The sequence below is a fragment of the Pithys albifrons genome, chromosome 18 (assembly GCF_047495875.1).
Source record: "Pithys albifrons albifrons isolate INPA30051 chromosome 18, PitAlb_v1, whole genome shotgun sequence".
Taxonomy (NCBI): Eukaryota; Metazoa; Chordata; class Aves; order Passeriformes; family Thamnophilidae; genus Pithys; species Pithys albifrons.
Genome location: NC_092475.1, coordinates 8,172,996 through 8,190,957, shown reverse-complemented (window position 1 = coordinate 8,190,957; position 17,962 = coordinate 8,172,996).

The following is a 17,962-nucleotide window of genomic DNA, read 5'->3' as shown; positions in this document are numbered from 1 at the left end:
ATGGTCTGTAAGATGAAAAGCCTGCCTGGGGCTGGCAGATGAGTGTGTGTTGATGGGTATAAAGTGCTTAGAGGTTCTATGAGGTGGTCTGGGCAAACTGGGGAACGAGTTTCTAATGATGAAATAAATTGTTTCCCATTTTGGAAATCCTGATTTTCACTGCTAAATCTGATGATATGATAGAGCAGGGGAATTTCGAAGCCTGTAGATCTGAATGAAAAGGACAACTCAGTCTTTCTGCTTTTGAGAGACTTCCAGTAGCTGAGAATTCAATTTGGTATCATCCCCTGTGTTTTCTGGGGAGCAACTGGAACTGAGCATTTCTGGCACAGAAGGACTGGACCACCCTGGGTGTGCTAAGGCTGGGCAGAGGCAGGAGCCCATCAGTCCCTGCCCATCGGCCTTTCTGCTGCCCAAGGGAAGGCTCGGAAGGACAACCTGATGTGTGCTGGGGTTGTGGCAATGAACCCAGACCTCACCTAAACCTTTAAACACACACAAGCCCTTTCTAATTGCAAGTGCTTTTGTCAGAAAATCGTGGCTCTCAGGAAAGGTCACTCTGTGAACTCCAGAAGTTGTGGTTAATCCTGTTCTAAGCAACATCCAACATTTTCTCTCTCCCTGGAGGCACTGAGGGATGGGAAGGGTTCTAGGGGGACAGACAAACAGCTCTTGCTTTTCACATCAAGTGTTGCTCAAAGGGCTCCCTCTGAGTTGTCCCCAGCAGAGACCTTAAAGCCTGAGCTCTGGGAGCAGCCCTTCTCAGTCCTGCCTGCCCTGGGCACTGCTGGGAGCCCCTGGGAGGGGGTCCCTGGCCAGAGCAGGTCCCCTGGCAGGGAGGAGGTCACGGGCTGGGCAGGACCCAAGCTCGGCTTTGGGCTGCTGGGCTTTAGACTCAGTCTTAAACAGGAGGAATCAGAAAAATGGCAGTCAACAACAAAACTGGTTCTTGCCAGAGCACAGGCTGTATCTTTGTGTGATCCAACGCTCCCCAGGGGCTGGGGTTGAGTAAAATAAGAACTGATGACTCATCCCTTCATCTTAAACTCCAAATGAACCTAAACACGGAATTAAAACATGAGTAGCTTTTTCCCCGGTTTAATTATTTCCACATTTCTCTGTAGCCCTGATTCTTACCCGGGCTGGAAGTGGAGATTCTCTAACACAGCAAACCCTGTGCTCCCAATGCATCTGGAAGAAGAAAATTCATAGAACTTGATAAAGTCTCTTCCCAGGAGGATTCTGTAGGTGCTGGTGCCCATTTTCCTCTTCCATTGTATGAAATGTTTAATCCAAGAAGTGCTGAAAAGTTGGGGTTTTTGTAAGGACTGGGTCATTTAGTGCCCCTGTTGTTAACAAATAAAGGAAATGTATTTATTTCAGTATGACCTGAGTGATGTGACAGTGGAAATGCAGCTGGAGGGACCTCCAGCAGCACATACATGGATTAATTGTGAGTGTTACAGGGCAGAGCTCCTTTCATAGCCATGCTCAGAAATTCCATCCTTTATTTAACCTACTCCAATTCTGAGACCTGCCTGAAAAATAGGAGTATTTGAAGTCCAGGCTTTTCAGAGGGGCACAGATTTCTATAGGCTTGGAATCTCCATCTTCACAACCCAAGTTTGTTGTTGAGTTGTGTGAAAAATGCAGTTCTAGAACACTGCAGGTCATTGTTGCTTTGGAAAGGGAACAGCCACAAAGAGCCAGCGTTCAGAAAAGCAAACTGAAAACTCCAGGCATTGGAGATATTTGGCAGTGTTTGTTGTGACCTGTGATAGGAGCACATTGTATTGGTCACAGGAACAGGTCTGTCTAAAACAGGATCCTGTGTAGAAGGTTACCAGAAATGGAATATCACTTTAAATTTGATTTATAAAAGCAACGAAATACTGCATTAGGGATATTTTCTAATTCCAAATCACAGATATAATGCATCAATGCTGATGTAGGATAGATTTATCACAGAATTTCTTGCAGTGTTGTGTTGGAAAATATGTGATTTAGCTCCTGACAAACCCTGGGAAGATTCAGAGTGCAGTAGGCTGTGGTGAATTTTGTAGCAAATCTTCAAGAAAGAAAAGAAATTTTTAAACTTTCTCTACATCTTCTTTGACTTGGGTGCTCTTCTATTTACCTGGAAGTCTAGTGAAGGTCTTACTGATTACACTTGTCACTTTACTCGTCAAATTATGCTTTTCAAATTGCTTCTTCCACTTTGGGTTCTTTTTGTTTTGGGAAATGTTGATGGGGACAAGTCCAAAATATTTCCTTACTGATTTTTGTTGTTATTTGACAGGCTTCATTAATTGCTTTCTGTTTCAGTGGGGTTTCCAAACCTGCTTGAGGTTGACAGGTTATAGTTATCAGTGATTTTGTAGTTAAAATAGATAAAGGGAGCTATGAAAACATGTTGATTATTATACCTGATGTTATTAGAAGCTGATCAGGGTTTGCCCATCACTTTTAATAAGGTATTGCTGCAAAAATCTCCAATCTCATCTCAAGAGTTATTCAAGTAATATTCCTTCTGATTTCATCAACTCCGTTTTGATTAAGGGACTTTGATGAGTTTTGATTAAGGGACTTGGGGATTCACTGCAGTGATTGCAGGAGTGGAAGTGTCACACAAGCACTATGTTTTTTCTGGCCTCCTCCCTCTCCTTGATAGCTGTGCACATGTTAATAATGCACCTGGCATTGATCTGTCATAATTATTGAATTGAATGAGGTTTCTGTGAATGGGAGCCATCCATGCAGTTGCTGAGTACAGTAATCTCCTTGTGAGGGTGATTAGTCTAAAAGCACAGTTTTATTGGCTGCCCATTCTGGACTTCCTTTGCCAGTGGTACTTGGAGTCTGAACATCCTCCTGTCCTAAATTCCAGCTCCATGATGTCCTGGAGAGGGATTTAGCTGTGCCCAAGGACATTGCCAATGAGTACTGGTGCCTGATTGAGATCTCTTGTGTTTCTCCACACACTTCCCATGCCCCTTTCATTATGGACATGCCATGGAGTGCAGCCACATCTTTCCCTGGGCAGTTCTTTCATCCCCTAATTACTCTGGCCCTGCTGCTTTTCTTATAACTTATTTTTTTGCCTGCACACTTTACTCTGCTGCAAGATTTATACCAGAACCTTCTCCACAATTCCCTTCCATTGAAATGCCTTCCTGGCACTGCTTCTGATTCCAAATCTCATCTGAAAATCTCTTTTATTACCTGTTTAATTTCCTTTTTTTTCCTTTCTCTCTTTCACCCTCTTTTGCTGCCATTGTTTGCTGACTTTGTAACTCTGTTATTTAAGAGTGAAGAACATTTCAGGTAGAAATGTATGAAGGCATTCCTTGGCATGCCTATGAAAAAACAGCAACTTCCAAACAAGATTTGTATTTGATATAGCATAGGAAAGATTACACTGCATCCAGATTTAAATTAAGACTATGAACATCAAAATGAACAAGAGCTAGAAAGTGCTGGAGGGAAAGAATGGAAACCCAGAACTGAGAGGGAAGTGTGAAGTCTATAATGAGAGCAAAACTTTATCCCTGTGAACATATTTATTTCTCCTTTGGCATTGCCAAATTTAATAAAATCTTAGAGAACTTTCAACCCTGCTTAACTCCTGATTTTTAATGAAAAAATGATGAAAGAGATCAGAGATCTGTGTGCTTGCAATGTCTTTCATAAAGTGAACATTTTCTATACATCACAAACTCTGCCTGCATAAAAATGCCTGTGAAAGGTGATTTTAAAGAAATCCCCATAATGTTTGTTCTTGTTTTATTGGGTGCTAAATCTAATACTCCTTGTATGCTCTTGGAATCATGTTTACACTTGAAAACAGAGATTGTCAAGGCATCTGTCTTCATTTTCTGACTGCTGTTGACTTGCTGTTCCCCTGTTAGAAGAGCAGTACCTGTGTGTGGCTGGTTTCTCAGGTATCATACACGGTGCTCAGGCTGGAAAGCACCTTCAGCTCCCTAGAGCTCAGGTGGGCCCATTGGGACAAGGCCCCTGCTGTCTCTTTAGATGCCTCTTGGCTTGGAGAAGACAGGGAAGCCAGACTGGGATGTAGAAATATGTATAAACATACTTACCTCTTTTGTAGAATGTGAACGGCAGTATTTGGTTAGTCCTTGGTGATGGCACCTGGTGATGCCCCTGGGAAAAGCCCTGCCTGTTACTATTGAAGCTTCCCTGGACACTCTGGGCTTCATGGAGCCCCCAAATACCTCTTTCCATTCCTCCTCTTGGGGCTGTGAGCTATCCCTGTGCCATCACAGCTCCTGCAGCAAGGCTTTGCCTCAGCTGGTGCATCAGACCTGTCCACCTGTGCTGAAAAACCTGAGGTACACTGCCCTGAAATGGTCAGAAAGAGACCTTTCCCTGCTCCCCACTGCCAGTCCTGGCACTTCCCACAGCTTCAGCATCCCAAAGGATGCTGCAATGTGAAGGGGGCTGTTTCCTGACAGCTTCCTCATATGTGCAGCAAATCTCTGTCTTGTGAAATCATACTGTGGTTGGAGACTTAAAAATACATGTTGAGTCAACTGATCTGAGTGTAGGCTGAGCTCGAGTCTCCTTGAGATGCTGCTCTGTACAGGCATTCAAACCTGGTTGTTTGGGGGGACTTTCTCAGCTCTGGAGGGTCCTGCACAGAGGAAAGGGTTGACTGGGAAGGGTGACCTGCCACATGAACCATCTCCAGGAATGTACCTCTGCTCTTTTCTGTCTGTACCCAAAGTGCCTGGAATGCTGGGGGTGAGCTCTGTTGAAGTCTTTGATTTCATCACCTTCTGTGGAGAAGGACACATAGACATTTTAGTAACAGCAAAATAAATATCTGAGACCCTGTTTTATCTCCTTAGATGACTAGGAGGGTGTGTGTATCCTCACCAGCGTGGTGACTCCTGGAGCAAGATGTTACTCCAAGGGGGAAGGTTCAAACCTCCCATCATTTCCACTCTCTGGTGTCATGGCTGTCCATCAGGTTTAATGCAAGTGCTTGGCACACTTCTAAATAAAATATTAGAGCTTGAGGCTGAGAGGCAGCAGCACAGCAGTGGTGTATAAAAGTGCTCCTTGCAAGTTGCCCTGTTCCAGGTGTGACTCCTGGGATGCTGCTGGGAACCACTGACATCCAATGTAACCAACAGAAACAGAATCACACAGTTTATTAAGCCAGAAGCAAATGTAAATGAGGAAAGGCTGCTGTGTAAAACTGCATTAAACATGTCCTATTACATGATGCAAAGCACGTTATGTAGCTGCTTTAACATAGTGCCCCTTTTGTTCCTTTAATTCCTCAGAGATTTAAATGTCTATATTTTATGAGATAGGAAAATAATAAAATATTAATTGCATTGGTGTGTGCTAATGTTCTGTTATCAATTTAAAATAAGAGATACAGGAATGTCAACTGGGAGGGATGTAGGCCTCCAAATATCCAGTGTCAGGAAGGGAGAATTAGTCCTACCTGAAAGTCTGGTTCTATAAACACAGACACGTGAGAAGTGCTCAGAGTCCATTGGTTTTCACCAGCGTTTCACTCTTCTGGAATTTCAGAATTATTGAAAATATTTTGCAGAGTGGATTTATCTCTCCTAATATAGGAATTTAAAAGCATTTAACAATTTTCTGGGTCTCCACTAGTGTTGCCTGAAGGGCATTGCTCAGCTGTGTTCCCCAAACCTTGCTTTCCTAAAGACAGACTATTTTTTTCCCCCCAGCATGGGGATATTTGACAATTTGGTGTCAGATTTTTTCAAAGTTTAATTCTGAGCTCTGAGTGAAAGATGTTGTTCTGATGTGCAGGGGCACCCCTGTGATGCCCGTGGGCCTGTCTAGGGTGGGCTCTGTGGCATTCTGGGCTACCCATGGGGGGCAGCAGGGCTGGCAGAGCTCTGCTCTGTCCCTGTAGGCTGTGCTGCTGCAGGGGGCACAGCAGCCCCTGCCACTGCTCGATACCCCTCACTAGTCATGCCATCTAATCCCAGTGATCAAGGATGGAGAGGAAGAGAAACCTCTGAGAGCACGAGGGAAACAGTTTGTAGGTGGGTTTGTTCTAACTTGCTGTTTAAAAATGGAGTTGGGAAGGAAATTGATTTCCTGTCCTGAAAAAATATTTTTGCTGTGGCTCAAAAAACATTTGAGCTGTGCTGGAGGTGAGGCTGAAATCCTGAAATCCCTCCAGAGCTTTGAAGGGGGGCCCACCTGCTCTTCTCAGAGCTTGGGCACTCCTCTAGATTGTTCCAGAGGGAAAAGAATCTAGACCTGTGTCCAAACAGCCCTGGTCAGCAGAGCAAATATTTCCAATTCCCTGTATTCTCTGGAAGTCCTCCCAGGGTCTAAAATGTTTCCAGGTGATACCTTTTTAAAAATTGATACATTGCTCTGGGTTTTTTTGAGAAATCGGCACTTTCTGAGGGTTGAATTTTTTCACAGATAGACTGAAGACAATCAAATTCTGTTGTCATGCCAGACGAGAGAGACTCATTCTGAAGAAAGATGTATTATTTGTGCAGTGAAAAGTATTCCCATTTATTCTACACTATTTATGGTACTCTCATATCCTGGTTCTTGTTAGTGTGCATTCAGTGGAAACTATCAGCCAGTTCCAGTGATAAACTACTGATTTCCAAACATGCCCAGTGCACAGCAAAAGCTGCATAAAACATAACTCACAACACCAATTAAAAATATTTACAACACTATACTTCCTATACAAAGTTAAACCACAGCCTTTTCATCTTTTTAGATTTTGTTTTGCATAAGTCTGATTACAATTTGCAATTCCCAAAGGTGGGGAATAGCAATGTTGGCCAGAAGGGATTTGGAGGCATCTCAGTTCACCACAGTTTTTGTCCAAATCTGTTCTCGCTCCACACTCTTATTTTCCAAGCTTTTGGGGTCTTTGATAGATATCATAGAGTCTTGGAATATCCCGGGCTGGAAGGGACCCCCCAAGGGCCATCCAGTCCAGCTCCTGGCCCTGCACAGACACCCTGACAATCCCACCCCATCCCATTATCCAAAAGTTCCTGGAGCTCTGGCAGCCTCAGGGCTGTGCTCGCTGTCCTGGGGAGTCTGTTCAGTGCCCACCCTCGGAGGGGGGAAGAACTTCTCCTGATATCTAAGTAAAGGCTGTCAGATGCCTGATGGACCTGTCCCACCTGGCAACACACCTCCTGGCTGCGAGGGTCCCAGTGCTCTCTTCCTGCACAAGACAGAGTATCATTTAGAGTGCCGGACTGGCCGAGGGCAGAATGGAGGAGAGGAGGGTGCCTCCATCTGCCCCTGTTGTGGGAAGTCCTACTGCATCCTGTGACAAAGGGCCTTTTCAAGGGAATTGTCTCAGAAGTGGAAGAATTCAGTGCACCCCAGGCATAAATCCTGCACCTTTAATGACCACAACAACCATGGGCCTTGCAGCTCATGTTTTAAACCAAGGCTGTTTTCTCAAGGATGGATAGAGGAGGTCTTTTCTCTCAAGTATTGCACTCTCTGCTAAGGAGAAGGTGATCTCAGCCACGTGAGAATCCTGACCTGAATAGAAAGGTTTAGAAAAAGGCCAGTCAATAGGATTTTGGATTCACATCCCCTTGTATTTGAGGAGTTGTTCTGCAAGATTAAAGTCCAAAATGTCAGAAACGTTTCCAAGAACTGCTAACCTGAAGAGGGTTTTGTACTCTTGGATAATACAAATCATAGCAGAAATTTCCTAGGAGTTGTAGCAACAGCTAAAGGAACCCAAAGGCAATGCTTCTTACAGACTTTTGGCTACCTCTAGATCAGACTGGGAGAATAAACTTCCTTTCACTTTAATCCCTTTATATTTTATGGTTGCAAATCCTAATCCTTAAGAAGTTGTCTTCCTCTCAGAAGTGATTGCTCTTCAACCTGGTGTAAAACACCGGCTTGTTCTTCCATCAGCTGGTCCCTCAGGTTCCATCAGCTGCCTCTGTTCCATCAGCTGCTGCCCACACGGGTGGGCATCTCTGTGGCTGTGCAGGACCTCTCCTGGCACCTGCCTCACTTGTCTTTGTGGGCTGGGGAGCATCCCAGTAGAGAGACAGGGATACCAGCTCAGGGACTTCTGCTGCCTCTGTGGCTTCTTTGTTCTCTTTGCCCATGAGATGGTAAAGGCTTCCAGGAGATGTTACTCTTAAAGAAATTTTCAAAAGCTGCTTTTGCTCAGCTTCAATTTGAGGGAGTATTTTTATGCACCTCCCATTATAGTCATTAGACTTGTGTGGCTGTTCAACCCCTACGTGCTTCACATTTGTGTTTTCCTCCTACCTTTTTAAAAATAGGTATTTCAATGTTCTGCAGCATCACATTTGTTGCTGTGGCGATGATTGTGATGTTGCCCATGGAGATATGATTTTACTGACAACCTCTGAAGAAGGACAGGAACATGAAGGCTGTGGCTCCATTTCTCTCCTGCCCCTTTCCTAATAAACCTGCCCTGCTATTCCCTCCTCCCCAGGCTACTCTGTGCTGCATCCTGAACTTCAACTGATGCACAAATCCATCTTCTTTCTTAACCTGAGCTGCATTTTGGCAGAAATATAAAAATGTAGTGGATGCAAATTGCCTATAATTAGAGGTAGAACACAGCAGTGGTGTAATAATTTGTAGATTCTTATGACTCTCCTTATACAACTTTACCAACACCCTTTTGGGCTGTAACTCCGTAGGAAGAATCCTCCAAAGGTACAAGCACAGAGATATTGTCTAATATTCAGGGAAAATGAAAGTAATTTCCTAGTTCTTTGCGTGGGCAATCCCAAAGCAAAGTGACAGGTTGGAGGGAGGGAGGGAAAGGAAAAGGGATGGGAGGAGTGACAAGCCATTATTGCTCCTGCTGCTCGTGCTGAACGTCTGGCAAAAATACAAACGTCGTTCCCCACCTGCTGTTACCCCTCGGTGTTTCTGATGAAAACTGGTGGGTTTGTGAGAGCACGTTTGACTCAAATGAGGGATGGAAGCCAGGAGAGATGAGGATTTGGATCAGGGGTGGGCAGGGCCATGTGGGTGGTTCTGCAGGAGCCCAGGGGCAGGTTCCCTCCTGCCCTGGAAAGATAAGTGCTCTGATGGTGCTGCAACACAGTGCCACAGTCAGCAGCAAATTAAAGGCCCCTGAGAAGCAAAATCCAGCTCCATAGAGTAGTCCAGACTACGTAGTTTTTTGTTAGTACAAAGGTTTGTAGAAAATTCCCGAGCTGCCCAAACAAACGAGCTGTGTTTGCCACCAGGGTAAGGACTGTGTTGGGAACACAGTGGCATTTCTTCCTGCCAGCCTGAGATCTGCCTCAGGAGTAGTTTGTGCTGGATGGTAATTGGGTTTCAGCTGATTGCAGCAAAACCATGAATCAACTGCAGCCCGTTTTTAATAATGAAGAACTGAAACATAATCAGAAATACATTCACAGCGCTACAGCTTTCAGTGATTACATGCAGCAACTGGTGCCTGCAGCCTCTTTGGACTCAGATTCTCTCTCTTACCCTTTTTTTTTTCATTTAAGGATTAGGAAAAAATCTAATATTCAGAGCAGTTCATTTGACACAAGATGGAAGAGAATGCAAGGATTAATAGTGCTCTTTTCTGTGCTCCAGTGCAGACTTATTTCTGACTCCTCTCCCTGCTCCTGCCCCAGGCCAAGGTGCTCAGCAGGCACTAGAATTTGACAAGCCATGGCATGTCCTTGAAATCACTTTTGAAAGTGGTGCAGTAACCTTGAGTGCTGATAACAGAAAACTGGGTTTTACCTCTCCTGAATCCAGGAAAATACTGGGTGGCATTAGCAGGAGGATAAGTTACTATGGTGATGAAGGCTGTATAACAGATGGAAATAAATATATGTATAATGCCTTTTAGGTATGATCTGACAAGAAAATTGTGACCTGTTTCCATGGGGCTTGGTGGAGCATTGGAGTGTGTTCACACTGATGCGTGCTGGAAGTTGGAACTGATGGATGAGAGCCCTTGTTTTCCATCAGAAATGCACTGTGAGGTCTCTGTGCTGCAGCAGCAGCCACTGAACCTCAAATCTGTCACACACTGGCTGTAGGCCTTGCACCTCCTCACCCCCAGGGGCTGGGGGTTACAGAAATAACAATTCCCCTGTCATTTCCTTGTCTGCTGCCTTGGATACTGGGCTTTGCCTCCCTCTGTCCTTCTGCTGCAGCCCAGGCTCCCAAAGTGACACGTGTCTGGCCTCTGTCCTTCTCAGTTCCTGCCATGTCTCTGTTGTGACTCTGCTGTAGGATGTTCCTGTGCTCAGCGTGCACAGTGGGCTTGGCTTTGAGGAGGAGATGACCTGTCCTGGCCCAGGGAGGATTGGGCAGTGGCTGTTTCTGCCGCAGAGGCTCCTCCAGGAGTGTGGCTGTGCTAGAGCCCTGCAAACAAGCCTGGTTGGGTTTGTAACCACAGTCCTGCAGACTCCTGGGGGCTCTGGGCTTGGACAAATAGATACCATGAAAATGGCAAGGGCAGGAGAACATCTGGTTCCTCACACCTCCACCTCCTGCAGTCCCTCTGGATGCTTCAGCTTCCAACATTTTCTGGGGGAAAAGAAAGAATATTGTTTCCCCTGCTTTCTGCACCTCTCCCTGCCTGCAGGATCATTTTCAGCTGACCCTCAGTAGTGCTTTGCTTTTCTCCTCCTATATGTCCCCTCTGTAGCCTAAGGCAGCTTGGCCACTTGGGCTCTAGAGGTCCCTTATCTTGATCCGTGAAATGCCAAAGTGAGTTATAGGAAGAATTTAGGCAGCACTGAGGGTAATGTGATGATTATGTGAATTAATTTTGAAGCCTTTTTTGCTTTCAGGATTTTGTTCATGACTCATGTTTGTTCACAAGATATGATTATAAAAGTTTTTAGAGCAATGGCATGTGTGCAGCTTTGGGAGGCCCCATATTGGTTTAAAGGAGACCTCTCAAATGAGAAGGTAAAAGTCAAGTCTCAGATGAGAGATCAGGACTTTATTTTTCTACTAGCTGGTATTTATTTGTCTGCATCTGCCATTCTTCAGAAAAGGCTCCTGGCACTGAGAGCTGTTCTGCATCTTTGTATGGATGCAGGGGAATCTGCTCCCTGTGTTGGTTCTGCAGTGCTGAGAAGGTGGAAAACTTGCTTTTGTCAGTAAAATAAAGAGCTGTGACTCAAGAAGCAAAACAGGAGCTGAGTAAGGCTGTTCTGCTCTGCCAGTGCAGCATTCAAGTGGGCTGTGAGGGAGCAGTGAGTGGTGGCTATGCATGCACAGCACCCTCACCCCCCAGGCCCCTGCCACTCACCCCATAACCTGTTTGCTTTTCCACAGGTACCTGTGTTAAAAACCACAGGCCACTTTTCCAAAGGGTTGGAAGGGGCCATTTCAGCTTCCAAAGTGGCTGAACTCCAGCCCTGCTGCTCTGAGTCCAACACACCATGTCGGGGCATGTATTTATCTGTACATATAATTTTAATTTACATATAATTTGGTGTTTATTTTCCCATTCAGAGTTCTTTGCTCTTTCAGAAGTGCTTCCATGGGCTGTGCAACCAGTGTTTTCTATGTGTGCTTCAACTTCCCTGAAGGTGCTTCTGATGGCATCGCTGTGCTCCTCCTCAGCCCTGCTGGCACTGCCAGCAGGGCTGGATTGTCTCCCCGCCCTTCCTGGCAGTGACTGGCTCCAGACAGGCTCGTTATTTGCACTCAGTTTAACTCCACACTCCCCGGTGCCAGCCCTGTGCTGAACCTTGGCACGCTGTTCTGTTATCCCAAGGAAAGATTGTGATTCCAGACAGAAGCCAGCACTAGGAATTCAGTTTTCTGTTTCAACAGCCAGGGCCTGAGTTGGTACAAGGTGTTTAGCAGATGTGCACACAGCTGGTGACTGTTCGTGGTCAACAGTTGCTGTTTGGGCTGCTCTGGCCTGAACAAACCAATGAACTGGTTTATTCCTGCACTGGCAGACATTGGGCAGATGAATCAGATGTGTATTTGCATTTCCTAAATTTAGCATGTGCATCTCTGTATCCAGCCTGTGTGCACACTTTGGGCTTGTTTTCCTTTGCATTTTGCCACATTCAGCTGGGGGAGATTCAGCCCATTTTGAGTGGAGCAGGAGCCTTCATGGCCACTCCATCAGAACACTGGCAGTCCCAGACCCTTTGTCCCTCCTTGGGGGTTTGCTTGCAAGGGAAGACATCTCCAGTAATGGCAATAAAGTTGAAAATATCCTTGTTATTTGGAGGTTTGCACATCAGTTACCCTCGTAGGAGGCTACTCTGATGTCATTGGATCAGCTTACCCATAAACCAGCTTACCAGTACAGTTTCCTCTCTAAGTGGCCTTTAAACATCTCTGATTTTCAAACTGCCTGTGAGTTTTTTGTTCCCATATCTTGCATTAAATGTATTTAAACAATAATAAACAGATGATACATAGTTATTGAGTGTCCTCCCACGGAGCCACCCCTGTGTGCTGAGAGGGCTGCACCTCACAGGGCTGGCCCTGTTGTGATGGGTCCTGCCATGGGCACACTGCTTGTTCTTGCCATACAGTTTGGATGTTCCACAACCCCTTGTTCACCCTCCTACAGCTGGAGCAGAATTTGGCCTCTGTGCTGGAAGCACAAGGGATACACAGGAAGAAGCAGAACAGGGGGGGAGCAGTCAAATCCTGGGCTCTTATCTCACATCTCCGTTTGTGCAAAGGTTTTATCTCACAATCTGATTTCATTTTCAGCCCTGAGAGTAAGAGGAAGCTCACAGAGATCTGGGTTGTTTTTGAGGAAATTAATACCCAGTTTCATCTTCATTCACTGCTGTGATCTGAAGGATTTAAGCAAAAGCAGAATAAATGGCAATGTTTGGGTGCACCAGGAATTTACTCCACTGAAATGAAATCTGGCCCTTTGGATTTAGTTCCAAATTGGAGCAAAGCAAGTTATGTTACCACTGATGGCTTTTGATGCTTGTGTTCCTCTGTTTTCTTCCCTGACAGAAGGAACTGAGGGGTGGCAGAGTGTTTGGCACAGTCTTGGAAGCATCACTCTATCCTACTACTAGACCTTAAAGAAGATGCTAATGAAGCTTGAAATCACATTTGCATTGCAAATGCTACAATTTGTTCTGCCTTTATCCAGAATTAATTTGAACTGTTTGCTGCTTTGTTCCAATTGTGCAGCTGAATAATGCTGCAGCTTTAGGTGGCTCAGCCCTGTACAGATCTTACTCATAAACAAGGCAGGGGAGATTAAAAATTTGTTATGTTGGACAGATCATCTATTCAGCTTTCTGACATTTTCTTAGCAGCCATCTTCAAATTATCAAGCAATAGAGGAGTCTTGTTCTCCCTCTAAGCCAGAAGTATTGATGCTGATTAGTTAAGTTACAAGCAGATTTTTAATTACTACTACTTAAGGGATTACCTAAGGGGTTAAACCAACCTCCTGAAGTGGTTTCATTAGCTCTCTGGAGTAAACTGAACATAAGAAAGTGTGAGTTGTATTTAGTAACTGATTAACAAAATGAAAAGTGGCACATCTTAGGGGAAACCAGCCGAGGAACAGCCTCTTTTGGCCACCTCAGCAGGAGGCTTTGAACACCTTTGGGTGGACAGCTTTGAGAAAGCCAGGCATAGACTTAGTGAAGTCCAGCATGAAGAAGAGAGTTCATCCACGTTCAGTGACCTTGTTCTAAGAGTCTGTCTGCCTGAGAATCACCTCACTGAGCCTGGGACTCTAAACCAAAGCTTTAATGTGCTGCAGAGCAGTCAGATGTGCCCAGCTGTGTCTGGGAGGTGGGAGACAGCAGCATCTCCAGGGCCCCACACTGGGATTAAGGGAGTCCTGGGCAGACAGGTGGTTTCCCCTGGGCAGCTCTGTCACTGTGAGTGTGTTCCCTGCCTGGCTGAGCACTGGGATTCCCCCTGTTCCTGTGGCAGATCCCCCATGGTGCCCAGGCTGCAGCTCATGAATCCCCCTGCCAACCATGGCCCTGCTGCCTTGGGGACTCCTATCAGCTCCAGTCCAGCCCACTAGAAGGACAGATTGCTGTCCTTAGAATGGAATTTCCCTGTCCATGAGCCCAGAGGCAGAGAAGGCCCTGCACACTGGCTGCTAAAAACACTTCTTGTCCGTGGGTGGCAGGGTGGGAATGTTGTCAGGAAGAGCTATCTGAGCAGATTCTCCCTCATGCTGGGCTTGGACAAAGTAGCTCCTGTCTGGTCCTTCTCAAAGGTTGTAACTTCATGACAAATTTCTTTCTGGGCATGTTGAAAAGCTAAGGATGATTTTTGTGTTACCTCAATGTATATTGCTGAAAAGGCAGCAAGTCTTGGAGACATGACTGAGCTGTGTGGTGAGAGCTCAAGTAAGCCTGGGCAGAAAGTCAGGTTGGAAACCTGGGATAAAATCCTGATCCTCTTGCTTTTATTTCATAACTTATTTGAAATCTGAAGATCACTGGTTCTCCCCAGTGGTGGATCCAGGAGACACACTTTAATCAGCTTTAGTTGCCTCTGACTTGGCCTCACACAGACTAGACATCTCCTAGGCAGTAGTTGGGTATCCTTTGATCAAAGCCAGATGAGCTCCAGAAGGACAATGCCTGAACAGCTTATTACCAGGTTGGATCTAGTTCTAACAGATTTTAAACATCCACAAGCTCAGATTTTAGCCTGAGATTGTGATCCTTGGCCAAAGCATCCTGGCTCTGAAACAGCCAGACAACTGGAGCTGGTGTGGAACAGCTGGGGAGTCACTTAAGGCCCCTTAAGGCAGCTACTTGGGGGTCACTTGGTTTGATTCAGTGAAACAGTCTTAGCCTGAGAGTTGGATTTGGAAAGGTCACTGATGGTTTAGGAGCCAGCTCCCACTTTCACTGACAGTGAATGCAATAGGGGGTTGATGTGCAGGGATTCAGATATTGGCAGCCTTCACGTTGGGTGTCCGGATACCATCTGACAGTTTGAGATAAGCTTTTATGTACCACAAGTTTTCAAGCAGACATGTGTGTCGTGGGGTTTATGCTGCATGAACACAAAGAAATGTGTATGTGTGAGGTTTTGGATAGGTTTTCTTACTTATTCATACCAAACAATTTTTGCATGTCCTTGAAGGAGGGACTTATTAAATTTCTCTGTGGTGGATTCCAGCTTTTTTCTCAATAACAAACGTTAATGCAAGCTAAAGAATTATGGGACTCAAAAATGAAGTTACTTTGATTTATTTTCAAAAAAAGAGCATTAACTTACCTTCTTCAGTATTAGAGACAAGGTATCATCTTACTTCGGTTTCTTGTATTCCTGCAATAACTTCAATCCAGTCCACCCTTTAAATGCTGATTTATACTCTCCTCATAATTTCAGATAATTTCATCTATTAGCAGCTGTAAGAACAACATCTCCTGTGTCTGTGACCTTCCTAAACTGGTGCCTATCTGGCTCAACGGGCATTTCCTGGAATTTCTGAAGAGAGTTTTGGGTAAGTGTAGGGTGGTTCAGCTTCATCTGTGTACAGACATACCTTTCTTTGGCTTCTGCAAACAGAGGCTTCACAACAGTCACATCTACAAACTATTTAACTTTCAAATGCTCCTTAAATCTTGGGCTCCTTCTGCAGGGTCTGCAAGTGGCACACACAGAATTCTGGAAGTGAGGTGGGAGGAGGAACAGGATAAAAGTTGCTTTTCCTTGGCATTGCTGCCCCCTGGGATGAGGAGCTGTGTGCCCACTCCCTGTCCCTCACCCCAGGGCCGGGCAGTGCTGCCCACCAGCCCATCATTCAGCCCATACCAAAGCCTGAGGAGCAGAAGGCTTGGCCAGCAGTAATGAGGAATTCTCATTGAACTTTACAATTTTGGGTTTGCATCAGAGCACTCTGAATGGAGGCTGGTGCTTAATATGCTGCTGGAGCTCACGTGGCTGCAGCAGGAATTTCTGGGATTCTGATTTCAGCCACACTTCTCACCAGCTAAATTTTTTTATTCCCGCCGCATACTTTGAGCAAGAGAAACGAGTGAAAAATTGCTGTCATAAAAGACTCATCTGCTTTCCATTACACTGACATTTAAGGATTGCATGCATTAAAATGCTCCTTGCACTACAGAGAACCATGGAAAAACCAGGAGGGTGAAATTTCTGGCTAAAGGGAAGTTTGGGAATCCAGCCATGCTGGGGGGGGTGTGAACCAGGACTGGGGAAGGATAAAGACCCCCCTGCATCCAACCTTCCCAGCCCTCCCTGGAGCTGTGGTCAGGGAACTCAGTTACCAGTGTACAGGAGAGTATTTTCTCAAAACACCTTTTATCCTCTATCTCCTTTAGATAAGAAATAAAGGTGTTGATATTTTCAACCCCAAGACAGTGTGTTGTGCTCCCTGCAGGGATAACTCCAGACTCAGGGAATTAATGCCATCAAGGCTATCAAGGGCTTTTTGGTCTGTACTGGAATGCAGTTGTTAAGAAGCTTTTTCTTTGAATTAGGAAAGAAAATTCCTCCTTTCCTTCTGTGCACCTTCCAGCTGATGATAACTTTTGTTTTCCCACCAGTTGAGGAGCAGCATTTTTTTGGGAGTGAGATTTTCTAAAATCCTGGTTGTTCTGTAAGTGAGGGACAGACAAACAGTTCTGTGCTCCTGTCCATAGAGAGCTGAGGGATGTCCCTGTGGGTCCATGGGCTAAAACATGACCTTACACACCTGTCTTCCCAGATACCTCCAGATGACCCCATGAAAAAAAGTCAAAAACCTTGTCAAATAACATCTCACATCTCTCTTGGCATTTGGACCACATAGCACGAGCCCAGGTCTGAGAATTTTCACTGCTACTCTGAGGGATTTTCCTCTAGAACTTTTTCTCCAAGTTTCAGATAATCATAAACCATCTAAAACACTGGAATTCTACCTTTATTCTCCAGCTACCACTTCTGTATTATTTATTCAGTTTACAAGTCAAGCCCAGGGTCTTTTCCTATCTCTATGGCTTTCTGCTCAGCCTGTTTCTTGTGACTCCCACTGTGTTTACTCTGTTTTGTGTGATGCTCCTACCAGGAGCGAACCTGGGCTGGGGGTGCTGCTGCCTGAGAGGGAGAGAAATGTCTATTTTCTTACTGGGACACCCCTCCTCTTTCCAAATAGGGTAAAACCTTAGTGTTGTTAGTAAACTGTGTGTTTTAATTTAGAAGGGAAATTAAAAAGAGGCACAGCTTTCATAGGATTCAACTTGCACTGTGTTTTCCGAACTAGAAATATTTAACATCGCCCTCCTCTTGTGTTAAACCCTGATCTCTGGGGTTTGGCAGTTGCCCAACCTCAGGTGAAAGGATAGCTTTGTAGCAAAGAACAAAATAACTAAACCCCCACAATTGAAAGAATTTCAGCTTCTCATAGAAATAGAGCTGTGTGGTTCTGATTTCCAGCATTTCCTAAGTGCAGTTGAACATCCGTGTCCGTGCTAAGGCACGGTGCAGTAAAGAAATGACATGTCTGAGGCTCTCTGAAGACAGTCACTCAAATGACCCATAAAATTCTGCATCTGAAGGCTGTGGGCAGCTGATTCACCATTGAAGTAACTTCAAGTGATGTCCAATATAAAGTAGAAATTGGGAAAAAGTTCTGCATGGCAGTGTCAAATATCAGCCCTCAGCCTGCATTTGTATGGGTGAACTTTTGCATCTGCAAATGATGATGCTCCAGTTTATCACCCTGTACAAGTGATGTGTTCAAACATCCATCCCTAAATTCATGGCTCTGAGAGCCTTGACTGTGGGCAGCAGAGGAAGTGGAGGAGGGGAAGGGAAAATGCCCAAGAGGAGGGAAAGTTAGAGGAATGAACACTTTCCCTGAAGCCCAAAGTGTGGGTGCTTCGTGCCCTGCTGGGGCATTGACCAGCAGTGCAGATCCCCTGGGGCATGTGTGCCCTCACCTGCTGCTTCACCTGCCTTGGCTGAGGCTGCCCAGGCGAAAAGA